A 13,366-nucleotide genomic window follows, 5' to 3' on the forward strand; every position below is an offset into this window, starting at 1 on the left:
TCGGCATCGCAGGTGTGAATGTCACAGGTCCTCGGAGATTACCTTAAAAATGGATGCCCCATGTCACAGTAGGTGTGGCACGCTAAAGAACCCTCACTGCTCAATGGCCGTAAGCACCAAGCATATAAGGCCTAAATTTGAAGCCCTTCAATGGTCTTGGTGACGTCTCTAAATGAGTGAAAAATTTTCGAGAGGGACGTAAACAAGATACAATCAATCGATTTGCAACTTATTTATGTTGACGGTGCAACTTATTCTGATGGAGACCAGCAGTTCCTTCCAGACACGGTCAAAAACACCCATGATAACAAGACCAGAGGTTGGCTATGTGACTAGCCTCATCTGCATGGTCCAGGTTGTTTTGAAGGAAAGGACAATTGTGTGTCCGCCAATAGAACATTCCAGGACACCTGGTACTGATCTAGTAGCTCTCTGAAAACAACTGAAAAGACTCAGCTACTAAACAATTCCATTTACAGCATTAGCGCTACTTAATTGTATAGTATAGGGGACTGGTGTTTCATATTACAAATGTAACAGGAAGGGAGAAAATGCAACGGACCAGACCAGGATTCGAACCCGGGCCCCCTGAATTCTCTAGTCAGGTGCTCTACCAACTGAGCTAACTGGCCACCGGCGATCGAACACAGCTGACCGCTACATTCCTCCCTCCTTAAATGTCTTCACACCTGAAGACATCAACCCAGGATCTTTATCCCTTGGCAGGCATTTTCACCTGTCAGTTCTAGGGACTGGTCTACGGCACCAATTTGAAATTAGAATAGGAGAGAGGAAAAAATCTTTGGCTGGACCGGGAATCCAACCCGGGACCCCTGCATTACTAGTCAGGTGCTCTAACCACTGAGCTATCCAGGCCGATATCCACAGTCCATTTAGCCCTCTTTACTACATTCCTCCCTCCTTAAGTTGTCTTCGCCCTCGAAGACACACACAACCCAGGTTCTTTTCGCCCTTGACAGGACCTTCACCTGTAAGACCAGGGGTGGTCAACGGCACCAAATGTAACAGGAAGGGAGAGAATGCAACAGACCAGACCGGGATTCGATCGCCGGTGGCCAGTTAGCTCAGTTGGTAGAGCACCTGACTAGAGATTCAGGGGGCCCGGGTTCGAATCCCAGTCTGGTCCGTTGCATTTTCTCCCTTCCTGTTACACTCAAATGATATAATGTCCTGTAATGTTAATATAATGTTCACTATAACAAAGTAAACTATCACCACATGCTATCTGTCAACATGTATGTAAACGAAGTGGTTGAACTGCTAGAATATCATACATAAACATTTCAATATCAAACGCTCAATATGACAAATTTTACTAGCAAAATGGTTCTGAATCAGATATTTGAATATATCGTAAATACACGTTTTAAACGCTCAACACAACAAATTCAATAATATTGAATATATATACCATAAATACACATTTGAATATCTAACGCTCAACACGACATATTCAATGGCATAATGGTTCAAATGTTGGAGTATCATAAATACATGTGTAGCGGTCAGCCGGGTTCGATTGCCAGTGACCAGATATCTCAGTTGGTAGAGCACCTGACTAGAGATTCAGGGGGCCTGGGTTCGAATCCCGGTCTGGTCTGTTGCATTTTCTCCCTGTTACATTTGGTGCTGTGACCAGCCCCTGGAACTCACAGGTGAAAATGCCTGCCAGGGGTTGATGTCTTCTGGTATGAAGACATTTAAGGATGGAGGAATGTAGCGGTCAGCCAGTTTCGATCGCTGGTGGCCAGATATCTCAGTTGGTAGAGCACCTGACTAGAGATTCATGGGGCCCGGTCTGGTCCGTTGTTCTCCCCGTTACACATGTGTAAATACTAAATTCTCAACACAACATTTTTCAAAATATGACAAGAAGTATACAGTATATCATCACGTTTGCAAATATTGCAAAAATGCTTGATTTACCTGCGATGCTAATATCATGTAACCGAGGTATTACATGATGTAATGGTAAACACAAGGCATAAAAATAATGCCTTACCTTAAATGTGGCAAAGCTTCAACCAAAAAACATAGAAAACAGGTAAACATCTTGACAGGTACAGTGCAGTAGGCCGACTGCTGGACAGGTAGGTAGACAAGGCTGTGTGAGCTGGAGCTGGAAATTGAAAACTTTCAAATTTATTATATTCAGTAACCCCCTATGCAGTTTTAGTAAAAAGTAATCTGGGGAAAAAAAATTAAAATCCTAACTCATGGACTTGAACTCACAATTAAAGGCATAATTAAAACAGAAATTAGCAACTTCCCCCAATTTGATATTATGGCAAAACATTGCAGATACAATATTTTTAGATGTTTCACTTCAAGGTAAAATGAAAATGAAGTTTCAAAAGGTGACACATAAGTCAATTTAAACTATTTCAGAAAATGTTTACAATTAATTTGCCTATTTTTTTTGTTAATATATTTTTTTGTTAATATAAGTATATTTGTTGATCAAAACTTGTTACACATGTATGCTAGGTTAAATTCCAATTTATGATAGGAGTGAAATAAACTTAAATCAACAACAACTTCATTATCAAACCAATAAATAGGAATTAAGAATTTATAGGTGGGACCGTCACATATTTAAAGTTGTAAACATGCCACTGTAGGAGTTGCTTATCCCTGTTTATATATGTATCTGTCGCAATCTACAGATCAGCAGTCGATCGACACATCAACTGACTGAGCTATACCCAGCTTAAGGCAAAATTTTAAAGGAATATAGTATTACAAATATTGCTGATGTTTACATTTTCATTCATGTTTAAAAGATCAGTCAGCCATTATGATGCTGTAGTATACTTCTTAAAGATCTGGGTTAGAATAGGTCCTTAGTACCCCCTTGCTTGTCATAAGAGGCGACTAAATGGGGTGGTCCTTCGGATGATATCGCAAAAACCAAAGTCCTGTATCACAGCAGGTGTGGCACCATAGAGATGGTGATGTCTCCATATGAATGAAAATATTCTCAAGCGGGACATCAAACAATATACATTCATCCTTTCAGAAATGGTTTCAACTACAGATGGACAGACTGACAGAAAGTACCAAAACAATATGCCAAATATAATATATTTACAGTATAGGACTGCCAGAAAATGGCCATTTTCTGGAAGGAGTTATAAACTTGATGAAAAGTTGTACAGAAACATGACAGACACCTGACAACAAACAGTAGAAACACTAAAATCAGCATCATAAAATAACAAAATATTTTTAAAGAATATAATACTTGTAAGTTCAGGTGAACTGAATATGTGGTTTTGTTTTACTAACATTGATCGATACCATGGACACTTTTGGCCATGAGTCCCCCAGCAGCAGGAAACATTAAGCCATTTAAAATTTACGATTAACAAAATAAGTACTAGTATACCATTTTTCTATTTTGTGTGCAAACCATTTGACAACTAACATTTAAAGTAGTTCCATCCTCATGGAACATCAATAGATTTAAGCATGATAAGAACATAAATTTTGTTCAGTCCTTTCTGATAGGTATTGTAAAAAAAAATCTTGTTAAACATCTAAAAATTCTAAGTTATATCCTATATGATATATGGTTCAAAATATTGAATCCAAGGGCAATAACTCTGTTTTCATTCATTCCTTTATCAAGTCCATTATGTGATAGATTTTATTTATTTTTCAGAAACATTCTTAAAAAATATTTTTGAAAAGAAATAGTTTCATGAAATTGATATGAATAATATCATATATATTATTACCACTTTTTATAAAATTTTGAAAATGCTATTTAAGGATAATTACAATTTTCTGATGTTGATATTTACGATTCTGTTTAGGCCACATTTAAAAGAATTCTGTTTTCCCTCCCCCGGCTCTACATATTATGTAGTTTGTATAACAGCTAGACCTGCAGGTAATGTTTTTTTCAACTGGATGTTTGCTAATAATATGGATGTATATGCTTCGACATGATCACACTATCTAAATAGATTTTTTATGCTATCATCAAATTGAATGCATTTAGATCATGAACCCTTTTGCTTTCAAGTGCTACTGTCCAAGAGTAGACTTGTATCATATTATGCTGCATTATGTATGTCTCACATCTTAAAAAGTGCAATAACCTATATATTTTCTTTGACAATTTATTAGTTTTAACCAAATACAAATAAATTCTATACTTTTATCAGGCAAGTATGGAGTTACCTTAAGGATTCTTTAATTACTAGGTTTTGTTTAAGTGTACACCTTGACAAATATTTGTAGTGTAGAAAAGTGATGAATATTGGACTATGTGAACAGATGTGGATTACTAAGTTTCCTCAATTTAAAAATAATCTGCATGGTATTGTAATCCATTTCCTCATTATATTTCATAATTATGTTTTTTAATATCTATTTATCAATGCAAAAAAGCTTTCCCACATTTTTAAAAAAATTCTTATATGATTTTCATATTCTATAAATAGTCTCTAAATATTTAAACTAACAATTGCTTTATAACGTAAACCCTTTTTCAAATATATTGATACCTAAATTTGCACAAATTCAGTGATATATATAATTACTTTAACATTTGATCTCCAATCAAATCTAATATTAGGTATCAACTAATTGGAAGTTTCCATCAACTGTATTATCTGCTCTTAGGCAGGGGTTTCACCCAGAACCTCTGGGCTCATTGTAGCTCATTTTAAAGTATCCATGTACAGTTACATAATTGCATGGTACATTATAATGAGTAATATAAAATGTGTACTCTACAGAAACTGTACAAACATTGGTAAAAACCTTATCTTCTCACAATATAACTTTAACAAGATTAGTTAAACTTTCACATGACTAATAAATCTTTCCTTCTTAAAATCATTCTCAAACAGTACACATTATGATTCCTTTAACTTAAATTGCTAATCTAATATTAAATAGATGTTTTGGCATGGCACGAATTGCCTCACCTGCAGTAAATTCAAATGTAGGAAATTCATCAAAGTATAGCATTGAATGTGGTATTCAGATTGTATGTTACACACATTTAGTGAAATGAAGATTTCAACAATAAGCCTTCATATGTTTTAACAGTCATAAAATAAATTAATTAATTTTTCTAGGTTAAAGGGGCACCACTCCATCAAAACCAATGAAAAGGAACAAAACTCAAACTTGATCTGTAACTCAGTAATACACATCTGCATGCAGGCATACAAAAAATCAGTTCAATATCTCACAGCATATAGAAAAAAGTCTAAAAATTTTAAGTTCAAGGGGCACTACTCCATCAAAAATCAACGAACCGGAGCAAAACTCACACTTGATCTGTAACTCGACATCAATATACACCTGCATACAAAACATCAGTTCAATATCTCAAGGCATTTAGAAAAATTTCAGAAAACTGGTCCTAACATTAATTTTTCAAACAGGGCACAACTCCATCAACAAGAGACCCACAAGCCTTATCGGTCAACTGATTACTTGTCTAGTTAAAAGTATCTCTAGTCCCAAGGGATATGAAATCTGAAAACAAAATCCTGTTCTGAATATCTAAGCTAAATTCTAATAGCAACAGTATAAAATAAAATGTGTTCTTAAATCCTCAATGCCCTCAAAAGTGTATACACTGATGAAAGGCTTTACATAATACAAGAGGTCCAAGGGCCACATCGCTCACCTGAGTCACCTTGGCCCATATTTAAAGATTTTCCCTATATATTCGCATATACAACTTTGATCCCTATTGTGGCCCCATCCTACCACCAGGGGCCATGATTTTACAAACTTGAATCTGCACTATGTCAGGAAGCTTTCATGTAAATTTGTACTTTCCTAGCCCAGTGGTTCTTGAGAAGATTTTTAAAGATTTTCCCTATTTATTCCCATGTGAAACTTTGATCCCCTATTGAGGCCCCAACCTACCCCTGGGGGCCATGATTTGAACAAAATTGAATCTGCACTGTGTCAGGAAGTTTTCATGTAAATTTCAGCTCCTCTGGCTCAGTGGTTCTTGAGAAGATTTTTAAATGATGCCACCCTATTTTTGCATTTTTGTGATTATCTCCCCTTCGAAGGGGGCATGGTCCTTCGTTTGAGCAAACTTGAAAGCCCTTCACCCAAGGATGTTTTTGGCCAATTATGGTTGGAATTGGCCCAGTGGTTCTGGAGAAGAAGACGAAAATGTGAAAAGTTTACAGATGGACAGACAGATGACAGAAAATAGGCGATCAGAAAAGCTCACTTGAGCTTTCAGCTCAGATGAGTTATAATATGCTAGATGAAATCCCTTGCAAACGCGGGAAATCACAATTAAATAATATTGCATAAAGGAAGGACCATATGCATGCTTGAATTGTTGTGCACATGAAATGAATAAACACTATATACTACGTTTGGCCCCACCTTGGGGTCAGAACCTACCCTGGGGATCATGAAATTTACAATTTTGGTAGAAACCTTCCTGCTTTATATCTTTATGCATTTAGTTTTTCGTTAGTACGTGTGATTCTAGAGAAGAAGATTTTTGAAAATTGGTCAGTTTTGGGCAGTTCTTACCCTGCCTCTAAGGTCCCAGGGGTGCATGCAGGTATCCTGAAATTTACAACTTATGTCTCCCTTGTTCCAAAGATGATTCATACCAAATTTGAAAATAATTAGAATGATAGTTATCAAGAAGAAGTTAAAAATGTCTATTGTTCACCCAATTTAACAACTGACCATTTTGGCCCTACTCTGATACCAAAACCCCTACCTCTGGGATCATCAAATTTACAATTTTGGTAAAGGACTACCTGTTCTTTCTAAATATCCATTTAGTTTCAATAAAGTATCAATAGCACTAAAGAAAATGTTATTTAAGTGTTTTACACATTAAACACTATATGCCAATTTTGGTCAAAACCCCTACCCTGGGGATCATGAAATTTACAATTTTGGTAGAGGCCTTCCTGCTCTACATCATCATGCATTTAGTTTTTCTTACACATGTGCGGTTCTTGAGAAGAAGTTTTTTTTTAAATTGGTCAATTTGGGCAGTTTTTATCCCGTCCCTAAGGCCCCAGGGGTGCTGGAGTCCTGAAATTTACAATTTATGTCCCCCTTGTCCCAAAGACGCTTCAAACCAAATTTGAAAAGAATTGCACTGGTAGTTACCAAGAAGAAGTTAAAAATGTTCAATTGTTAACACACAATGGACGACAAACAATTGCAATAAAAAAGTCCAGAAAACTGGTTGTAAGAGTAATTTTTCTAAGTTAAGGGGGCACAACTCCATCAAAAATCTAGGAACCAGAACAAAACTCAAACTAAATCTGTAACTCATCAATTTACACCTGCACACTAAAAATCAATTCAATATCTCTAGGCATTTAGAAAAAAAAGTCCGAAAGAAGGACGGAAAAGGGTAAACTATATGCCCCAACCATGTTGTGGCGGGGGGCATAAAAAATGATTGTACAGGAAGTTGTTTTTGTTTATGGTTACAAGCCATAGTAGTCATGCAAGTATGAAGAATGTAGTGATATACCAATAATGCACAGTGATTCCTATGCTATCTGTGTATGTAATATCAAAAGCAATTTAACTGCCATTTTGTATCAAAGTTATACGACTGGTAAAGTATGCTTAAGGTAGCTCATTACACCAAAATTTTTATTAATGGTTCTTTAAAACACCTCTTATGAAGCATGATTTCTCTATCAAAAGAGTGAAACAAGCAATTTCGTTGTTTTCTCCCAGGCACGAAAAATTACGATATCTAATCCAACATGAAATTAAATACATCTATAACAAACTCCCTACGTTGCAGTAACAAATGGCCTAAAGTCTTTGTCATAACATTTTTGATGAAGTTTAACATACATGGTCTATCAATAAAATGAATTCACATCTAAAGCCTGGTTTACATAAATTTGTCCTTTGATATTCCCATAGATTCTGTCCATATACAATGCTGTCTGGTTTCCATGCGATGGCTGGTGGCAAATGCGAGATTTTCATCCGGAATTACGAACTCTGTGGCCTCTATGATATTGTTAAGTTTAAAGTTTTCAAAATTTTAAGAATCGTAAGTGCATAGCCTGTGCACATGACGTACAATGTATTCCACAATCTCTCCATGGTCATTTCACAGAATTGCCCTGATCATGGAAATTTTTATTTTCTCATAATTTGCAGTATTCCATTATAGTTTATAATAAACTACATCCAATTTGCATATCCAGTGTAAGCAGTATGTCTAACTGGCAGGACCTATTGTCTTGTTGGTTGGAAGTTTTCAAGAACTGACTTCGCACAGCCTATAGCACGAGAGTCGTGAGGGCTCCATACAATTTCCAAGAGAGAATTGTGGATATCTAGCAGAGACTATTACATAAAATGCACAATGTTAAAATAATTTCCATATAGTCAATGTATGGATTAACCTGACCTCTTTGGAGGAGCTGCAAACAATGTCATGATAACAGATGTCCATATTTAATGTAAACATGAACACCATGGCCTCTTACAATGCTCTATAAATCTCATGGACATTCATACATAAATTAATCGGACGGTCATCGTAGTTAACGTAAACCAGGCTTTAATCACATTTCTTACATATATAGAATAATCTGGATTAAAGACAAAATAGACAAAAAGACTGGAATTCTATTATGAATAAATGCTGATTTGATGGTTACACTTGTATAACTATTGCATTAGGCGAGTACTTCATGTACAGTGTATGCACTGTACAGATATATCATATAACATACAAAACAAATTAAATACCGACTATTTTTTTTAGGTCCATGGTGGTCCATTGTAGACATCCATTGTAGTCCATCCAGCTATAGTTTACCTTCCTCCACTGGCTGCTTGTGATTGTTGTTCATGGTCAACTACTATGTACTTCTTGTTGTAGTCTATGGTCAAATCTGTGCAATTAGTGGATGTAGTCTTTGGTCAACTCTGGTCACTGCTTGAAGTCCATGATCATCTCCTGGAGGCTTGTGACTGTAGTTCGTGTTTACCTCAGGACATAAATGAAGCACTGTTTCTGCGAGGTGATGTAGGTTGGTTAGGATAGTACCTTTTCAATCTTTCTCGGTTCTTTCTTGTGTTGGGTACAATTACATGAATGTGGGTTTTTTGTGTATATAAGGTGAAAATCTGTCCTAGCTTGAGTGGTCATGTTGCTGAGAAGATATTTTAGATAGTGCTGTTTCTGTAAGGGGATGTGATGAGTTTTAGATAAGAGTCTGGAATGTGAGTGTGGTGTGTGGACCAGTGTAGAACAAAGGTACTACAGTACCCGCAACGTTATTCTTGACATTCCTATAATGCTCTATCGTGCGTGTATCCTATCGTATCGTGCGTGTATCCTATCGTATCGTGCGTGTATCCTATCCTATTGTGTATCAGGTTTTCTGTTTTCTATCATGTTTTGCATTTATCAGGTCTATCGTGTTTTGCGTGTATCAGGTTTTCCGTTTATCGTGAAAATCGTTTATGGTGTAGCTTCGGAAACTATCGGGATCGTATATAAAATCTAATGAAAAAGTATGATACTTTCCGAAACCTTTATTCGTTTTGTTAAAGAAGCTATTTTTAGGAATTGAGGAAAGACGGTATATTTGAAGGAGGACATAAAGTTGTCGATTTTAAGGCAGAAGAAGAGCTACATGTATTTGTCTGTCCAGAGAGAGTGAAAATTTATCACAATTTAATTCTAAGTAGTCTGGAAAGTAGGCATTGGTCTGTCAAGAAAACCGAGGACAGTAAATCTGAAAGCTCCTTCATCTGAAGTTCATAAACACTTGTTTGTCTAGAAACAATTATTGGTAATTAACACTAACAGAAAAATAGGGAGTTCCGATTTGAAAGGAAAAATCAGTAAATTACATTGTTTATCACATACATGTATATTTTAATAATGGTTCTTTTTCTTCCGATTTTTTTCACTTGTATGCTACTTATACAGCAATTGCTGAACTTGTGCGCGTCCTTATATCTGATTTTGTGTATCACCCGTGTTTTGACAGCTAACATTCTCAGAGACATTGTATTTCACCCATTAGAAGATTAAGTTTTAAAAGGGTGCAAGGGTGTTGCATCCCCCAAAATTCTGCTCAAATGGGCACAATTCCGCTGTCATCGTTGTTTTGTTTTTACTTTGTACATGTACACATGTACCAATAGTCGTACGTGTAGATACTGGAAATTTATGTTGGTTTTGATGATTATTTGAATTTTTTACACACTAAGAGTTTCAAAATTGTGAATTTAAAACAAGCGGGGGTTTGTTTATGCTTTTTAAACAGTTTATTTATGTTTTGTTAACAAAATATCAATTCAAATAACTATGTTCCAATTACTTATGACTATCAATTATCATTCATAGTGTAAAAATATCTAACAGGTGTAGTGCGGTTGATTTTTTTATGAAAATAACTTGAGATGTTGAATGAGCCGTGAACTTAGAGCTTGATGCAAAATAACCCCCTCCTCGCTACACACAAAATATTACTTGGTTTTATTTCATATTCAAGGTAATATACATTAGCATAAGAGAGCTACGGAAGCATGATACCACTACATTATATTACATTTAGTGAATTCCCTGTATAATTTATATATTAAACATTAGGTGACGTACAATATAAGTTTTAGAATCATTGGCTGAGAAAATTCATATAGATATCAAATAATGAATTCAATGCCGTATGCATTTTAGTTTTTTTATTTTAGCTGTGATGGCATAAAAAACATAAATAATAATAATAATAAAAAGTACGACCTTGGGTGAAAGAAATTATATGGTACAAAATCGATCAATGTTTTAAACAAATGTTACCGCGACGGGGACAGGTAACTGATAGTCACCCCGCGATGAGAACGCGGTTTTCCTGAGTTACCTATAGATTTTGCCAACTGCAAGAACGCAGAAAACAAAAAATCTGCATTGTCCGTAATGTAGGTATATAATGAACATTGAAATCCTTCAATATTATTATCAACATAATGTAATTATGTTGTAGGTATCAAAATTTCGTTCTGTCTAACTCGTTTCTAAATTTACAACATTCCTATCAGGTTTTCCGTTTATCATGAAGATCGTTTATCATGTTTTGCGTTTATATCAGGTTTATCGTGAAGATCGTTTATCAGGTTTTGCGTTTATCCTATCGTATCATGCGTGTATCCTATCGTATCGTGCATGTATCCTATCCTATCGTGCGTGTATCGTGCTCTATTGTTTATCATGTCAAGAATAACGTTGCGGATATACTGTACCACTCCACCTACACCCAGATTTCAAACATCTACAAAACTTAATGAGGGCATGTAGATGTGTTGCTGAATGACTTTTGTTACAGGATGTTTTTGTGCTGCTGTAAAAATAGTTATTGTAGTATCTTTTGTGAGAAATTTTTGTATTTTCTTTTTGAGAAAAAAAATCTTCTGAACTTATGGTTAACAGTGTTTTATAGTACAATGAAAACATAAAGGTATAAATAGAAAAACTTTATATCTGAAAGAATGGTGTGAAAATAATGTATATACAGTTAACTCATTGTTAGATGAGAATGGAGATACCATGAATTATAATCAATTCATGGAAATGTATAAAGTAAAATCTCATTTTCTGGTTTAAGACAAGCATTGAAGAAAGCAATGAGAGTTAATGGAATAAACCAGTTTATAAAAGTTCAAGAACCTACTATTCCTCTACATATAGCCCCTTTCATGTATTTTAAAAGAAACAAGAAAAAACTACCAAATTTTTAATTATTGTGAAGAAAAACCTACAGGTCAAAAGAAGTGGGATATACAATTTGATATCTCTCAAGAAGAGTGGAATACAATTAATAAAAATGTTTTTACTATTACAAAGGATACAAATATCTACAAATGTAGAGGTACAATATCGTATAAATCATAAAATTTTAATCACAAATCATTTTTGTTAAAAATAAAGAAAATAGACAACGATTTATGTTCGTTTTGTGCAAAACAAAAGGAATCAATAGAGCATGTTGTGTATGACTGTGAAAATGTTGTTTTATTTTTCAAGAATGTGCAGTCCTGGTTTAGGGATTTTTTTTCAGTAAATATTGTTGTTGATAAAAAAAACTTTTTGCTGGGTAGCTCAGAAAATGAAATGATCAATTTGATTAATTATTATTTAAAATACTTTGTGTATAGTTGCAAATGTAGAGGCAATTCGCCTTTGTTAAATAACTTTGTTACCACTTGGACAAATGTGTACAAAGTAGAAAAGCATGCAAAAATTATTATGTAGATGTTTTTAGAAGAAATGGAATACATTTCATAAATTAAAAGATTTATAGATTTAGATCATCCAGAATATATAATATGTAATTGTATACATTAGCCTATGTATATCATTGGAAGTTATTATCAATGTCATAACAGTACATCATACATTGACTTGGGTGGTAATGTGTTGCTGAAAAGAATAGTGCCGTTTTGTATGGAGACATGGTGATATACATGTTTCAGATACACAAATTGGAAATGTAAGTTGTGTTCCTTTGGGTAAATATACAATAGCTTGGCATTTGTTTTGCTGAAAAGACTGTTTATATAGTGCTGTTTGTGTAAGGGGATGTAAGAGTCTGAAATGTGTGTGTGGTGTGTGGACCAGTGTAGAACAAAGGTACTACCACTCCACCTACACCCATATTTCAAACCTTTACAAAACTTAATGAGGGCATGTAGATGTGTTGCTAAGACTGCTGTTGAAAGATACGCTACTGAGAAAAAAGTATTTTTTGTCACCATTAAGATCTTTGCGATAAAGAATATCTGTGATGCTTTTAACATGTAGTTGTTTTCTTGTGTTTGTTAGATAAAAAGTGTGCTGCTTTGAATCAACTTGCTTCTTAGAACAAAGGTACTACCACTCCAACAACACCCCATGTTTAAACTTTCATGAAACTTGTAGATGTAGAGCTGAAATACATGTTCACTTTGTCAACTTTTTAAATGATGACTCCATAATGTAATTTTTTACTGAGCAATGTTTCCAAGATTGTGGAAATACACCTCTCTTTTCCTTCTTCTGCAGTTTAAAAGTTTCACTCTGATCAGGAATTTTTGTTTAGACACTTCATAGTCCTTAAGAAATTCTGGATATTGCTGAATAAAGCTCTTCATTTTATTTTTGACTGTAAAATAAAAGCAAATAGTTCTTGCTCTGATATACTCCCAGCTAAATATGAAATGCCATAATAAACAACCTGTAATAACTTTAAATTTCTAATAAAGTATATGATATGAAGGTTTTTATGAATAATATTATCTAAAATCTCAGCTTGCATTGTCCTTCGATTTTTCATCCAAAATCACAACTAGTCTTCCA

At 34.8% G+C, this 13,366-nt stretch overlaps 3 protein-coding genes across 13 annotated transcripts in view; 2 read left to right on the forward strand and 1 right to left on the reverse strand.

Annotated features, from left to right (window-relative positions):
* The window catches only part of LOC130053561 (receptor-type tyrosine-protein phosphatase H-like), a 412,921-nt gene that overhangs the window by 245,047 nt on the left and 154,508 nt on the right, over positions 1–13,366 (forward strand). The window lies entirely within an intron of this gene.
* The window catches only part of LOC125673156 (uncharacterized), a 271,989-nt gene that overhangs the window by 172,632 nt on the left and 85,991 nt on the right, over positions 1–13,366 (forward strand). The gene's annotated exons all lie outside the window — the stretch shown is intronic.
* The window catches only part of LOC130053464 (uncharacterized), a 114,426-nt gene that overhangs the window by 48,855 nt on the left and 52,205 nt on the right, over positions 1–13,366 (reverse strand). For 10 of the 11 annotated variants that reach the window (XR_008802047.1, XR_008802046.1, XR_008802048.1 and 7 more), the window contains 2 exons: positions 8,770–13,172; positions 2,024–2,140 (listed from right to left, as the gene is read on the reverse strand). The gene's annotated coding sequence lies outside the window, so the exon portion shown is untranslated. The remainder of the gene's footprint in view (positions 1–2,023; positions 2,141–8,769; positions 13,173–13,366) is intronic. The other variant, XR_008802050.1, reaches the window with a different exon arrangement.

Source organism: Ostrea edulis, chromosome 3, assembly GCF_947568905.1.
Source record: "Ostrea edulis chromosome 3, xbOstEdul1.1, whole genome shotgun sequence".
Taxonomy (NCBI): Eukaryota; Metazoa; Mollusca; class Bivalvia; order Ostreida; family Ostreidae; genus Ostrea; species Ostrea edulis.